Source organism: Paroedura picta, chromosome 8 (assembly GCF_049243985.1).
Source record: "Paroedura picta isolate Pp20150507F chromosome 8, Ppicta_v3.0, whole genome shotgun sequence".
Taxonomy (NCBI): domain Eukaryota; kingdom Metazoa; phylum Chordata; class Lepidosauria; order Squamata; family Gekkonidae; genus Paroedura; species Paroedura picta.
Window position 1 is genome coordinate 12,376,054 of NC_135376.1, and position 12,670 is coordinate 12,388,723.

The following is a 12,670-nucleotide window of genomic DNA, read 5'->3' on the forward strand; positions in this document are numbered from 1 at the left end:
GCTGTGAAACACCCCCGCTCCTCAAATTGTCAACACAGAGTGCTATATTGCTGGGCGGTGGCAACCCAGGGAGATGGACCCGAGATGCTGTCACTAACAAGCCCCGTCCGAGCGCCGCCATCCCCGGCTTACCTCGCCCATCGCCTCCCGACGCAAAGCAAATTGAATTTTTTTAAAAAGGAAGTCACCCAAAGGAAATGTCATTGCTTGCAACTTTCTCAGCACCCAGCTTGTCCTCTGGTGTCCAAACGTTTTTCAATCAGTTCGGCCCATCTCTAATGTTTTATTCAGTGGGATTTCCTGTCAGGTCTCGTCACATCACTAACGGAATGGCTTGCTGCCTTTAAATAAAAAAACCCAAGATACCAAAGAGTCCACGGTGGGGTAGGAGGAAAGGGGAGAACCATGGGACGAAATCCAATCAAACTTCGTTAAGGGGAAAGCAGTAGAAACGGCATCTTTGCAGAACGGCTTACCTGAGGCCAGAAATCTGGATTCCGTCTCCCTATCTTTTCAAAACCATACAGAGCCAGTGTTTCCAAGGCCTTTCTGATTATGTTTGTTTGTTTGTTTGTTTGTTTGTTTGTTTGATTGATTGATTGATTTACTGCCCCTCTTGGTTGCCTGTCTCAGGGTGGTTTGCACTGTCTAAAAACTCAATAGCACGGTAGTACATGAAATAAAAACCATATTAAAATTATATGAACCTCAATTCAACACAGTTGCATCAATTTGGTTGTTAAAATCAGATTATAGCCAGCAGATGTTAAGATATAGGGAGGGGGGGGGAGATATGTATGGTTCTCTGTTATAATGTAAACCGCCCTGAGCCTCCGGGGAGGGCGGTATAGAAGTATGATAAATAAATAAATAAAAGAGGGGCGAGGGAGCAGGAGGGAGGCTCGATATTGCTAGACTTGTTATGTTGTGCTATGTTCTTGTGTTCTTGTGTGTGTGTGTATGAGAGAGGGAGAGGGAGAGGGAGAGGGAGAGGGAGAGGGAGAGGGAGAGGGAGAGGGAGAGGGAGAGGGAGAGGGAGAGGGAGAGGGAGAGGGAGAGGGAGAGGGAGAGGGAGAGGGAGAGGGAGAGGGAGAGGGAGAGGGAGAGGGAGGGAGGAATACTGATCAGGGAATTTGTTCTGTGTGAAATTTAAATGAAATTGTTAATTGTGGAGTTTTTAAAACACACACACATTTGCTGTTTGTTCCTAGTATGATTGTTAACGTTTAATGCCTATTGGTATTTTGTTGTAAGCTCCCCTGAGCTCTTCAGAAGAAGGTCAGAGTGAACATATTCTGAATAAATTAAAGCTGTCCTGAAAACTTTTTTTTTAATCCAGTAAATAACATGGCAAAGAGTAGAGCTGGCAGTCATGGTAAAAAATCAGTTTTTGGTATCTATGCCATTTTAAATTGTAAACTTAATTTTTTAGATATTTAATTAATTTTAACAAACCATTTTACCTGTCAATGTTGCTTAACATAATGTACACCAGCCTGAGCTGGTTCGCTGGATAGAGCTGTATATAAATCTAATAAATAAGTGAACTAATTGCATCAATATGCTTATGTATTATTGTATTTATTTATTTTTATATTTATATACCGCCACTCTTGGCGGGAGGGAAGACAGCAGAGTCTAGCCAGATCTCTTCAGATCTCAGATGCTAAGCTGCATCGACACAGCTGGGAGACCACCAAGAAAGGCTCTGCAGAGGAAAGCAAACTCCTGTTTCTCACTTGCCTCCAAAGCAAGTCAGTAGCTACCATGAGTTTAAGCTCGATGGGATTTGTGCAGCAGAATTTCCCAGCAGGTTGTCCCCAAAGTCGAAAATAGACAGCCAAGCTTAGTCTTGTGCTTAAATACATTTCTGAAGGGGGAGGGGGAGGGAATCCATGCCAGGGCTCCATTTATGAGCTCTCACTTCTGACCAACGCACTCCCCTACCTGTGCACAGCACTCTTATTAAGAGGCGAGAACAGTGTTTTGCATTGCATCGTTTATGCGTTCCCTATACATAGGCGAGGGGCTTGTTATCCTTGATCTGCAGTTGGTGATGCTGCAGGGGCACATGCTGCCGCTCTGCAGGTCTTTGTTGCTGTGATCCTTTTTGCTGCAAAAGAAATCCAAGGACGTTGCTGCCGGCCTTGCAGTTAATTGTATTTATTAGTACTTTGCAAAACGGGGCATACGTGTGGCGGGGAGGCGTGAGTTATCGACATAGTTATCTGGAGTTAATGCGGTAGCAGTAACGGGAGTCACCAGAGAGCAAAAGCAGCACCACGGACAGCGCACGTACACAGCCCTTTCTGCCTGCCCGCCTTTGTTATAAATAGCTGTGGCCTTGGCTAGGCAAAGTTAGGGTGAGTCTACGGACCTGAGAGGGGTGCAGATTCAATGTCATGTAAATAATACCCACAAGGAAACGAACAGGGAGGCTTGGAGCTAAACCAGACATCTGCTTTTTTTAAGGGCCTGGTTCCTTGGGATGCAACTCGTGTTCCCCACAGCCATATATATGAGCTATGGGGAATGGCTATTACAAAATAAAGCAGAGATAGTTTAGCCTCAGAATGCCTCTGCAGGGGAGGGAGAGAAGGGGGCCTCAGTGGTTTTCCATGTTCAAATACCTCCAGGAATGGAGGTAGCTTCCCAATTTTTGCTGTTCCATGTTCACAGTTTGGTGTAGAGAGCCAGTTTGGTGTAGTGGTTAGGAGTGCGGTCTTCTAATCTGGAATGCCGGGTTCAATTCTGCACTCTCCCACATGCAACCAGCTGGGTGACCTTGGGCTCACCACAGCACTGATAAAACTGTTCTGACCGGGCAGTGATATCAGGGCTCTCTCAGCCTCACCCACCCCACAGGGTGTCTGTTGTGGGGAGAGGAATGGGAAGGCGACTGTAAGCTGCTTTGAGCCTCCTTCGGGTAGGGAAAAGTGGCATATAAGAACCAATTCTTCTTCTTCTTCACAGAATACTCCACGTGGAACAACAGCAAATGGGAAAGTCACTCACCACCCCCAAGGCTGTTTTGGCATGGAAAATGACTACCGGGGAGGGAAGACCCAACTTTTTAATGAAGTGAGCATGTAGTTTGGCCTTTAATACCTACTAGAATTATGGATTTCACAACAGACCCTTGTGAAAAAAACAGCTGTGAAGGCTGCAGAACATATATATTGAGCATTACTGAACATGATACCACCAAGACATCTGACAGATCTGACGTCATCTGTTTTGCTTTGAATAAAGTCACTGCTTGCTAAAGTCACTGCAAAAGTTAATCTCATACCTGCCCATCCCCCCAGTCTGTTAGGAAAGCTCCCATGCACTGATCATTGATGGTTAGTATGGTAGACTGGGTTTGTATCCCCATTCTGCCATGGAGTTTTGCAGGTGACCTTGGAAATGTTGCAATTCCCAGACTAACTCACCATCACAAATTGGTTGCTTTGAGGATCAGGTGGAGAAGGGAGATATGAGAAGCTGCTTTGGGTCCCGATCGGGGAGAAAAGCAGAATGTAAGTTTAAAAAATCGGTATTCTGCAGAATGTATAAAACTGAACTATTTAGGGGGACACTGTGATAATAGGGAATGTGGTTATTTAACCAAAATAATTACCGTATTTGCCGGCGTATAAGACGACTGGGTGTATAAGACGACCCCCCAACATTTCCACTCAAAATAGAGAGTTTGTTACATTACATTACAGTACTATGGGCCACTATGGGCAGCTATGTCTATCCCAACTGAAGTGCATCCGGCGTATAGGACGACTCCCCCACTTGGAGTCATGTTTTTCAGGGGGGAAAAGTAGTCTTATACGCCAGCAAATACTGTAATCACTTTCCATGATACTGATTTTAGGGCACTGCTCCCCTAATTTTGCGATTCAAGGTTTTTCCCCACTGTTGGCTGCATATCTCCTGTTTGTTCTCATGGCCCTATTTTAAATGGTGAAATCTGTTTTGCAACTCAGCAAGAAGACTAGATTATAAATGAAGTTAATGTATAAATAAAATACCTCTGATGTCGCACAAAACCACCAGCAGGCAAGGCTTCAGGAATCCTGACATTTCTCTACAGGCTTGTGAGTCCCCTGGCAAATGAATCCTAATGAAAGGAGCTGCGTCCTGCCCATCTTCCTTCTGCTTTGGGCTATGGCTCAGTGGTAGAGCATCTGCCTGGCAAGCAGAAGGTCCCAGGTTCAATCCCTGGCATCTCCTGTTAAAGGGATCAGGCAGATGATGAGAAAGAGCTCACTTGAGACCATGAAGAGTCAATGACAGTCTTAGTAGACAATACTGATCTTGATGGACCAAGAATCTGATTCAGTAGAAGGCAATTTCATGTGTCCACATCTGTCTCTATTTTTATTCATCAGCATGCAAAACAATTGGATAAATCCCTCCCCCCAATCTATTTATTATTTGGCTATCTACTTCATGCATGTGACAAAGTGGGTCATATCCTATGAAAGTGTAGGCCACAGTAAGCCTGTTAAGGTTTTTAAGGGGCAGCAGCATGAGGCTAACCTTTTGGAAAACCATAAAATCGTTAAGACTCCCCAAGTTTGGAAAAGGAAAAATCTGTACTCTGTAACGTTTGAATTTTAGAGGAATCAACTACGAGGCAAGATAAAACGAGAGTTGAAAGATAAAAAGTGCAGCTATGCTGAGAAGAGAGTCGGGGAAAAAGATAAAGTTAAATATATATGTTCAACTCGCATATGGTCAATTAGAGAGAAAGCATTTTGTCAATAATTTAAAGCAGAAGAGTTTCCTGTGATGTGCGAATCCAGGCAGAGATGACTAGTTTATGGTAAATCTTAGCAAGGAAAAGAAGATGGATCACCCAGCATTTGACGATCATGATCATAAGGATATTTTACTAGCCAGACAAGTATAGCTGATAGGCAGCAGCATTTGGACATGAACGGTGTTATTCCAACTGGTTTATGGATCCTAGCCAAATTTTCAGTTCTAGGAAAGCCTGTTAGTGCAGGAGAAGCCTTAACCGGTGCATGAAGTTCAAGAAGAGGAGGAGGAGATGTGGGGATGGGGAAAGAATGATTTAAGGAAAGAAGTGTGCGACTGCTAGAAAAATTTATTTTTAATATGTTTAGGCTTACAGGCCGCCCCTCCCTGAATGGTCTCAGGCCGGCTCACAACAGCCTGACAGTTCAAAACCTGTACAAAATATATTTCTAAGTTTTAAAATCCCATTGTCTACACCAGGGGTAGTCAAACTGCAGCCCTCCAGATGTCCATGGACCACAATTCCCATGAGCCCCATGGGAATTGTGGTCCATGGACATCTGGAGGGCCGCAGTTTGACTATCCCTGGGACTCTAAACGTTATCCCAATGAACAATCAGAATACGGTCCATCAAACTTCCCCTAAAACCATCTAATCTTTTGGCTTCCTTGTCAGGACCCACCAGCCAACCACAAGGAAGCATCTTTCTGCCCGTGATGGGAGAGCAGGCAACTGTTCAACATCTGTTTTAAAGTTGTAATTTAATATCTGTATTTAAATGTATATTTTATATGTTTTATTCTACTGTAAACCACCCTGAGCCTCATGAGATAGGGTGATTAATGAGGATGTTTATTAAATACTTCTAGAAGGGAAATTAGAGTAATATTATTGACTATCAATAACTGGAAAAGAATTGATCAGCTTAATGGGGTGGTTAAGAGTGACGGATTCTAAACTGGCGAGCCGGGTTGGATTCCCCGCTCCTCCACAATTAGCCATCTGGGTGACCTGGGGGCAGTCACAGTCATGTTAGAGCTGTTCTTACATAACAGTTCTGGCAGAGCTCTCTCTGCCCCACCTATCTCACAGGGGGTCTGTGGTGGGGAGAGGAAGGGAAAGATGTTTGCAAGCTGCTTTGAGACTGCTTCCGGTAGTGAAAACCAGGGTACAAAAGCCAACTCTTCTTCTAAAAAGCTATCAGAAAAACAATAACAAACTTTGTAAACTCACAAATATGAAGACATTTGTAGAACTATACATGGAAGACTCGTGCAGACCAACAATACATTGACTGTTACGTCTCGTTAAGGAGACATACTGATTAAAGAGACAATACTTTTGTTTTTTCTAATTCCGATACTTTGCTTGTTTTCTTTAATGATCTATTGTTTAAGTAGAAAACTGAACATGTAATTCAGAACAGCATTACAAAATCAAATGGGCTATTTTCTCTAAAATCAATGAAGCAAAATTTGAGTGCAGCAGCACCTAAAGGATGAGCAGTTTCCAGGACATCAAAACTTACTTTGTCAGATCAAAATATAATGAAATTCCCTCAGCCCTTGTATCTGAGTGAGAAGATGGGAGGGGTACGACAAAGAAGGCTGGTTGGTTGGGATGCAGAGGAACAAAGCAAAATGTAATCTGCTTGATTAGAGTTAGGAGATATGCACACAGGTGGAAAAATGCAGAAAATCAGCATCTGTAATAAAATAAGAATCCCAGTCTCTACTTAGCCAGGGGGTTGGTGGCTATTATCAACAATGAATTCCTTCCGTCTGGATATGCTCCCGTGCTCCAATGGTTTGCCTACCCTTGACCTCTGTGTATCACCATCAAGGTCAAAGAATGTCTGTTCCAGGATAAGTCAGATCGCAATTAAAAAAAGAAGCACATACTCTTTATGGGGGGAAATCATGCATATTCTTGCAAATTGCAAGACATTACATCATATGCTTTTAGTACTAGAATAAATTCCAGACAGTTGTCAAATATTCCTCTCTTGATTCAAACATCAAACTTCCCATGGGCATCATAACTTCTCGGTATTATGCTTTACACTATACTTGACAGGGCTCCTTGACATAGTCTGATGTAGAAGTTTTGGAATTGGAGACACTGACTCACATCTACACCCCACTTGCAGCCACCTCAAGCCACTGAAATATATCATTGTTTTGGCCACTGAGATTCAAGACCAGAAGTCAGGTGGAAACATTGACTGATGGCCAGCTTCTCTGCTGGAGATTCATGCCTCTCCTCTCTTTCAAACAACAGGCAAATGTGGAGGCGCATTCTGTTTGCTCTCTTGAGGCTCTGCTCCATGAAGTTCTACGATATTCAACATATAAGATCATTGAAATAGAATGCATTAAAAATAGAACTAATTCTAATCAGAACAAAGCTGGATGAATCCTCTTGCCCTAGTTTCACACACACACACACACACAGAATGTTGTGGTTTTAATGGTTGTACTATGACTGTTCTAAGCTACCTTGAGGGCATCTTCTTCCCAAAAAGCAAGATAAAAGAATTTCAGCAGTAAAGCAAATCTCCCACCCATAAGAAAAGACAAAGCACAGAAATCAATGGGATTCAGTAATTGATGTGAGTCTCATTCTCATTCTCATAGTTGTTTATACAGAATATACTGATGACACCATTTTTTAAGGACAAGATCCCGGATTTGATCCCTAGTATCTCACATTAATAGAGTTCTCAAAAACTGAGCTGGCAGACCACTGTGATTAAAACACTGGAGCACAGCGGTCAGTGATACCCTTGAAACTGTTAATATTCAGTCTTCTAGTATTCAGGTCCATTCAACATACAGCTTATCTTCATAACATAATGTTCCTGCCTTTTGTTTGGTAGGTCGGATGGGGAAAAACTGCTTTGCCACAGTGCCTATTAGAAAGTTTGTTCTTTGTTTCTTAAAGCTATTTCATTATAATGAGAAAGCAAAGACAGGAGAAATAAAAAAAAATAATTCAAAGCAAATTGTCTTGTTTACATGTGTCAATTATTTATTTATTGCAAAAAAAAAGCAGCAGGAAATGTGGTATGTCTAAAGAGAAGACAGTAAATCATCTTTACATCTGAAATTCTGTCCCTTCACTTAGTTCAGTACAAAAGAATAAGACACTTTGCAGAGTTCTGCATTTTGAAGATCTCTTTTAGTTGGCAGGTCATGTGATTAGCAAAAGAGGATTGCACATTGAAGGTTGACGTCATTCTCTAGCATGGCTTCCTGCAGGTTGGAGCTTCCAACCTTGATCTCCAGAGAGACCTAATGGCCTCTGAGTAAACTGGAAAGGCAAACATATATCCCATCCCTCTAGGGAGATCACTATATCCCACAGTTCAAGTGGAGGAAAGAACATTAAATGCATTCTGATCTGTGACTGTCAGGTTTATACTCTTCAAAGTTCCTTCGGCACTTATAGAGTGTCGGTATTACTTTGTACCTAATGTGAGAAACCAAAAATAAAAAGAGGGTTTGCTTGATCCCGTCTGCTTTTCCGGCAATCAGTACCATGAATTTGTGCATGGAGAACATGCATCTCTTGCCGTCTACACATGAACACGTGAACCTGCCTTATACTGAATCCAGGCCTGGGTCCATCAAGGTCAGTATTCATAGAATCGTAGAATCATAGAGTTGGAAGGGGCCATACAGGCCATCTAGTCCAACCCCCTGCTCAACGCAGGATCAGCCCAAAGCATCCTAAAGCATCCAAGAAAAGTGTGTATCCAACCTTTGCTTGAAGACTGCCAGTGAGGGGGAGCTCACCACCTCCTTAGGCAGCCGATTCCACTGCTGAACTACTCTGACTGTGAAAATATTTTCCCTGATATCAAGCCTATATCATTGTACTTGTAGTTTAAACCCATTACTGTGTGTCCTCTCCTCTGCAGCCATCGGAAACAGCATCCTGCCCTCCTCCAAGTGACAACCTTTCAAATACTTAAAGAGGGCTATCATGTCCCCTCTCAACCGCCTTTTCTCCAGGCTGAACATTCCCAAGTCCCTCAACCTATCTTCATAGGGCTTGGTCCCTTGGCTCCACACCATCCTCGTCGCTCTCCTCTGTGCCCTCTTGTCTACTCAGAATGGCAGCGGCTCTCTGGGGATTCAGGCAGAGGTCTTATACATCTCCTACTGCCAGATTTCTTTAACTGGAGAAACTGCGGACTGAACCTAGGACCTTCTGCATACCAAACAGAGGCTCTACCACTGAGCTGCAGTTGGAATCTCTGTCCCATATCAATTCCTGCAGGGCTCAGTTAGAGCTGCAAGATCCCCAGGTCCCTAGGTCTCAGCTTGTGAACCTCCCATCAATCCTATAGAGTAAGTTAGGCAGAGAGAGACAGATCTTGGCCCATGGCCACTCACTACACTTCATGGCTGCATGGGTTCTCAGTACTAGTTCGACATTCTAACCATTAAACCACATATGATCTAAGTCATCATGAAGAGCACCTCTGAGCATGGATGACATGCACTTTTCTTATCACTGCCAAATCACTGCAAAAAATCATGCATCAATTCTCTTTTATTGGTGTAGTGGTTAGGAGTGCGGACTTCTAATCTGGCATGCCGGGTTCGATTCTGCGCTCCCCCACATGCAGCCAGCTGGGTGACCTTGGGCTCGCCACGGCACTGATAAAACTGTTCTGACTGGGCAGTGATATCAGGGCTCTCTCAGCCTCACCCACCCCACAGGGTGTCTGTTGTGGGGAGAGGAATGGGAAGGCGACTGTAAGCCGCTTTGAGCCTCCTTCGGGTAGGGAAAAGCGGCATATAAGAACCAACTCTTCTTCTTCTTCTTCTTCTTCTTCTTCTTCTTCTTCTTCTTCTTCTTCTTCTTCTTCTTTTAGGGGGACCTGCTTACTGGGCATATATGAGTTATAAAACTTCTCTTTTTTAGAAATGAGCCCATTTTTCCTCTGCTCACTCACAACATGAGTGCAGGCCACCATATTGTGACAAATATTCATTATCTCAGTCTCCTGTTCTTATGGCAAAATTCATAAGCACGTGAGGTTGCACATTATGTCTGAACCATGCTCAGTGTGCATAAATGTTATGGTCAACAGTCACTTTCAACCCCTGCCAAAAGTTCTGACAGTATGCCCTTTGGGTCTCTGTGGCTCAGAACAAGATAATCCAATTATGAGAGGTGAAGCTGGGGGAATAACCAGCGGGGGGGGATAACCTCCTTCACTGTGTGAACTTAAGTCTGTGAAGACACTACATATGTGATAACACATACCACCAGTGCATTGCCAGTCTTCTGCACAAACCTGTGGTCCTCCAGATGTCCATGGACTACAATTCCCATAAGCCCCCACCAGCAAACGCTGGCAGGGGCTCATGGGAATTGTAGTCCATGGACATCTGGAAGACCACAGGTTGACTACCCACTTTCAATTAGCTTTTGCAGCTGGATTTCCCTGTGCAGAACAGGAAAACCTACTTCTAAAGTGCATGTAAAGTGTATTATCCAACATGTGCAGAATGGGCCTAACACCTCGCTAATTTCTAAGTGTGTTGATTTAAATAACTTCCTGGTATTTTCAACAGAAATAGAGTTAATAAATTATGAAAGACAATAAGCTGCTTCTTCAACATTATCTGTTTTCCAGATTCAACATGAAGGTTCTAAAAGGAGATGAGAGATTTATTTATTTATTTTCGTAACACGGACCTCTTCTTTCCCTGCAGTTATTTTTTTTTAACCTATGTAAGCAGCAAAACACGGTAGCGGGTTTTCTCTTCCAATAGTCAGTTTGCATTCCATAACCTTTCCTTTCCAGATCAGGTAGGCACAATAGCTTGGAGCTGTGTGGAACGCATCGCTGGGCAAGTCCTGGATTTAAATGTAACCTCAGGTTTTCCATTTCACACCGGTATGTCAGAGCGAGGAATATCATAGAGCTGGCGTTCCAGGGCCTGGGGGAATGGGGAATGGAAGCCCACGCCAACGCCAGTGCATCACTTACAGACAGTCCCTGCAGCACCTTCTGTGCTCAGCCGTTGTGGCTGTTAGCGTGATATTTTGAGGATTGGCTTAATAACATAAACTAAGAGGAAGGAGGAGAACACACAGTCGTTCGAACGTTCAGCAGGTTGGCTTGCATGATTACATGAATTCTGACATTATTAAAATATCACCGCTGCACCCCCAATCACTGATCAGCACCAGCCTCCAGTTTTGAAAACGTGGGTCCCCCCATGCTACCCCTTGGGCAAAGTGCATAGTTCAAAGCATGCACAAGACACCATACCTCTCTAAAATGTATAAATATTTATTAATTTTTCTTATCAAGTGAAATATCAGCAGCGAACACAGCTTCCGCAAGAAAACAACAGAGGCTAACTTTTTACTTCATATTTCAATATGCGATATTAGATGGTGCAGAGGCTTTGGGGAATGGTCTTAATCAAACATTAATCAAACATTCCCCGGTACCTTTGGGCCAATGGCCTATTGATACTAAAACAGTAAGAGAAGGAAAGGCTGTAGGATTTTTCCACTATTGTTACAACAAACAAATTGGAGGAGTCAACCACTGAGGTTGTCACTGAAAACGGAAACCGTTACGGTTGATTCTTCATGTATATAAAACAAATGGTATTGGAATTGAATATATATATTATTACAAGAACAGGGCCTTGGAAAGGTTCCTTGTTTTTCTGTTGATATTCTATTGTGAACCTTCCTTTTTGGTTTAACTATAGTCTTTACCCATCTAGCACCAAACCCAATCAGGAAGCTCACTTGATGGAACCCTCCAGAACAGGGGTAGCCAAACTATGGATCTCCAGAGGTCCATGGACTACAATTCCCATGAGCCCTGGCTCATGTAGTCCATGGACCTCTGGAGAGCTACACTCTGTCCGTTCCTGCTCCAGAAGACGATGACAATCCCTCCTGCTTTCCCCCTGCATGTAGTTGCAGGAGTCTTAATTATCACTTGTCAATTATCAATTCTCACAATGGCAATTGTTACATTGCAGAATCTGGCCTTGAAAAAGATAAGGATAGTATTGGTTGGGAGGCCCAATAAGGGATACCTGCAAGCCAGTGCAGGCCTGATAATATTCACATTAAACCTTGAGGAGAAATCAGGGTGCTTTGCCTTACAGGACATACAGTAAATTGAGAGGGACTGAGATGGGCTACATATTAATATGACCAACAAACCAGAGTTTGTTTGAGATTATAATGATATTTGTTTATTCTTGCGCTCTCACATTTCCCTCTTACCCGCTCAATCCAAAACTGAACACTTCTTGGTTTAGGTAGCTTTAAGTCAAGCCACACGACAGAGAATGAGGTGGCTGGATGGAGTCACTGAAGCAGTCGGTGCAAACTTAAATGGACTCCAGGGAATGGTAGAGGACAGGAAGGCCTGGAGGATCATTGTCCATGGGGTCGCGATGGGTCGGACACGACTTCGCACATAACAACAACAAGTCAAGCCACAGGGTTTGAATCATAGAGTTGGAAGGGGCCATACAGGCCATCTAGTCATAGAATCACAGAATCATAGAGTTGGAAGGGGCCATACAGGCCATCTAGTCCAACCCCCTGCTCAATGCAGGATTAGCCCAAAGCATCCTAAAGCATCCAAGAAAAGTGTGTATCCAACCTTTGCTCGCAGACTTCCAGTGAGGGGGAGCTCACCACCTCCTTAGGCTTTGGTTTTCATATCTTCTGATTACAAATTGGGATTCGTCGTTTGCCTACAAACCAAATCCTAAAAAACATGGTTTTACACATGTTTCAAATGCCCATTACCAGGAAAAAGGCAAACCCAAATTTAGGGCTGCCAGACTCCAGGTGGGGCCTGAAATTCTCCTGGGATTACAGCTCACCTCCAGACTACAGAGATGCCCC

At 43.4% G+C, this 12,670-nt stretch overlaps 1 protein-coding gene and 1 non-coding gene across 12 annotated transcripts in view; one reads left to right on the forward strand and one right to left on the reverse strand.

Annotated features, from left to right (window-relative positions):
- NLGN1 (neuroligin 1) overlaps positions 1–12,670 on the reverse strand; it is a 692,408-nt gene that overhangs the window by 459,586 nt on the left and 220,152 nt on the right. The window lies entirely within an intron of this gene.
- On the forward strand, positions 4,157–4,227 carry TRNAA-GGC (transfer RNA alanine (anticodon GGC)). Its single transcript has one exon. It is a non-coding gene; the product is annotated as a tRNA-Ala (tRNA).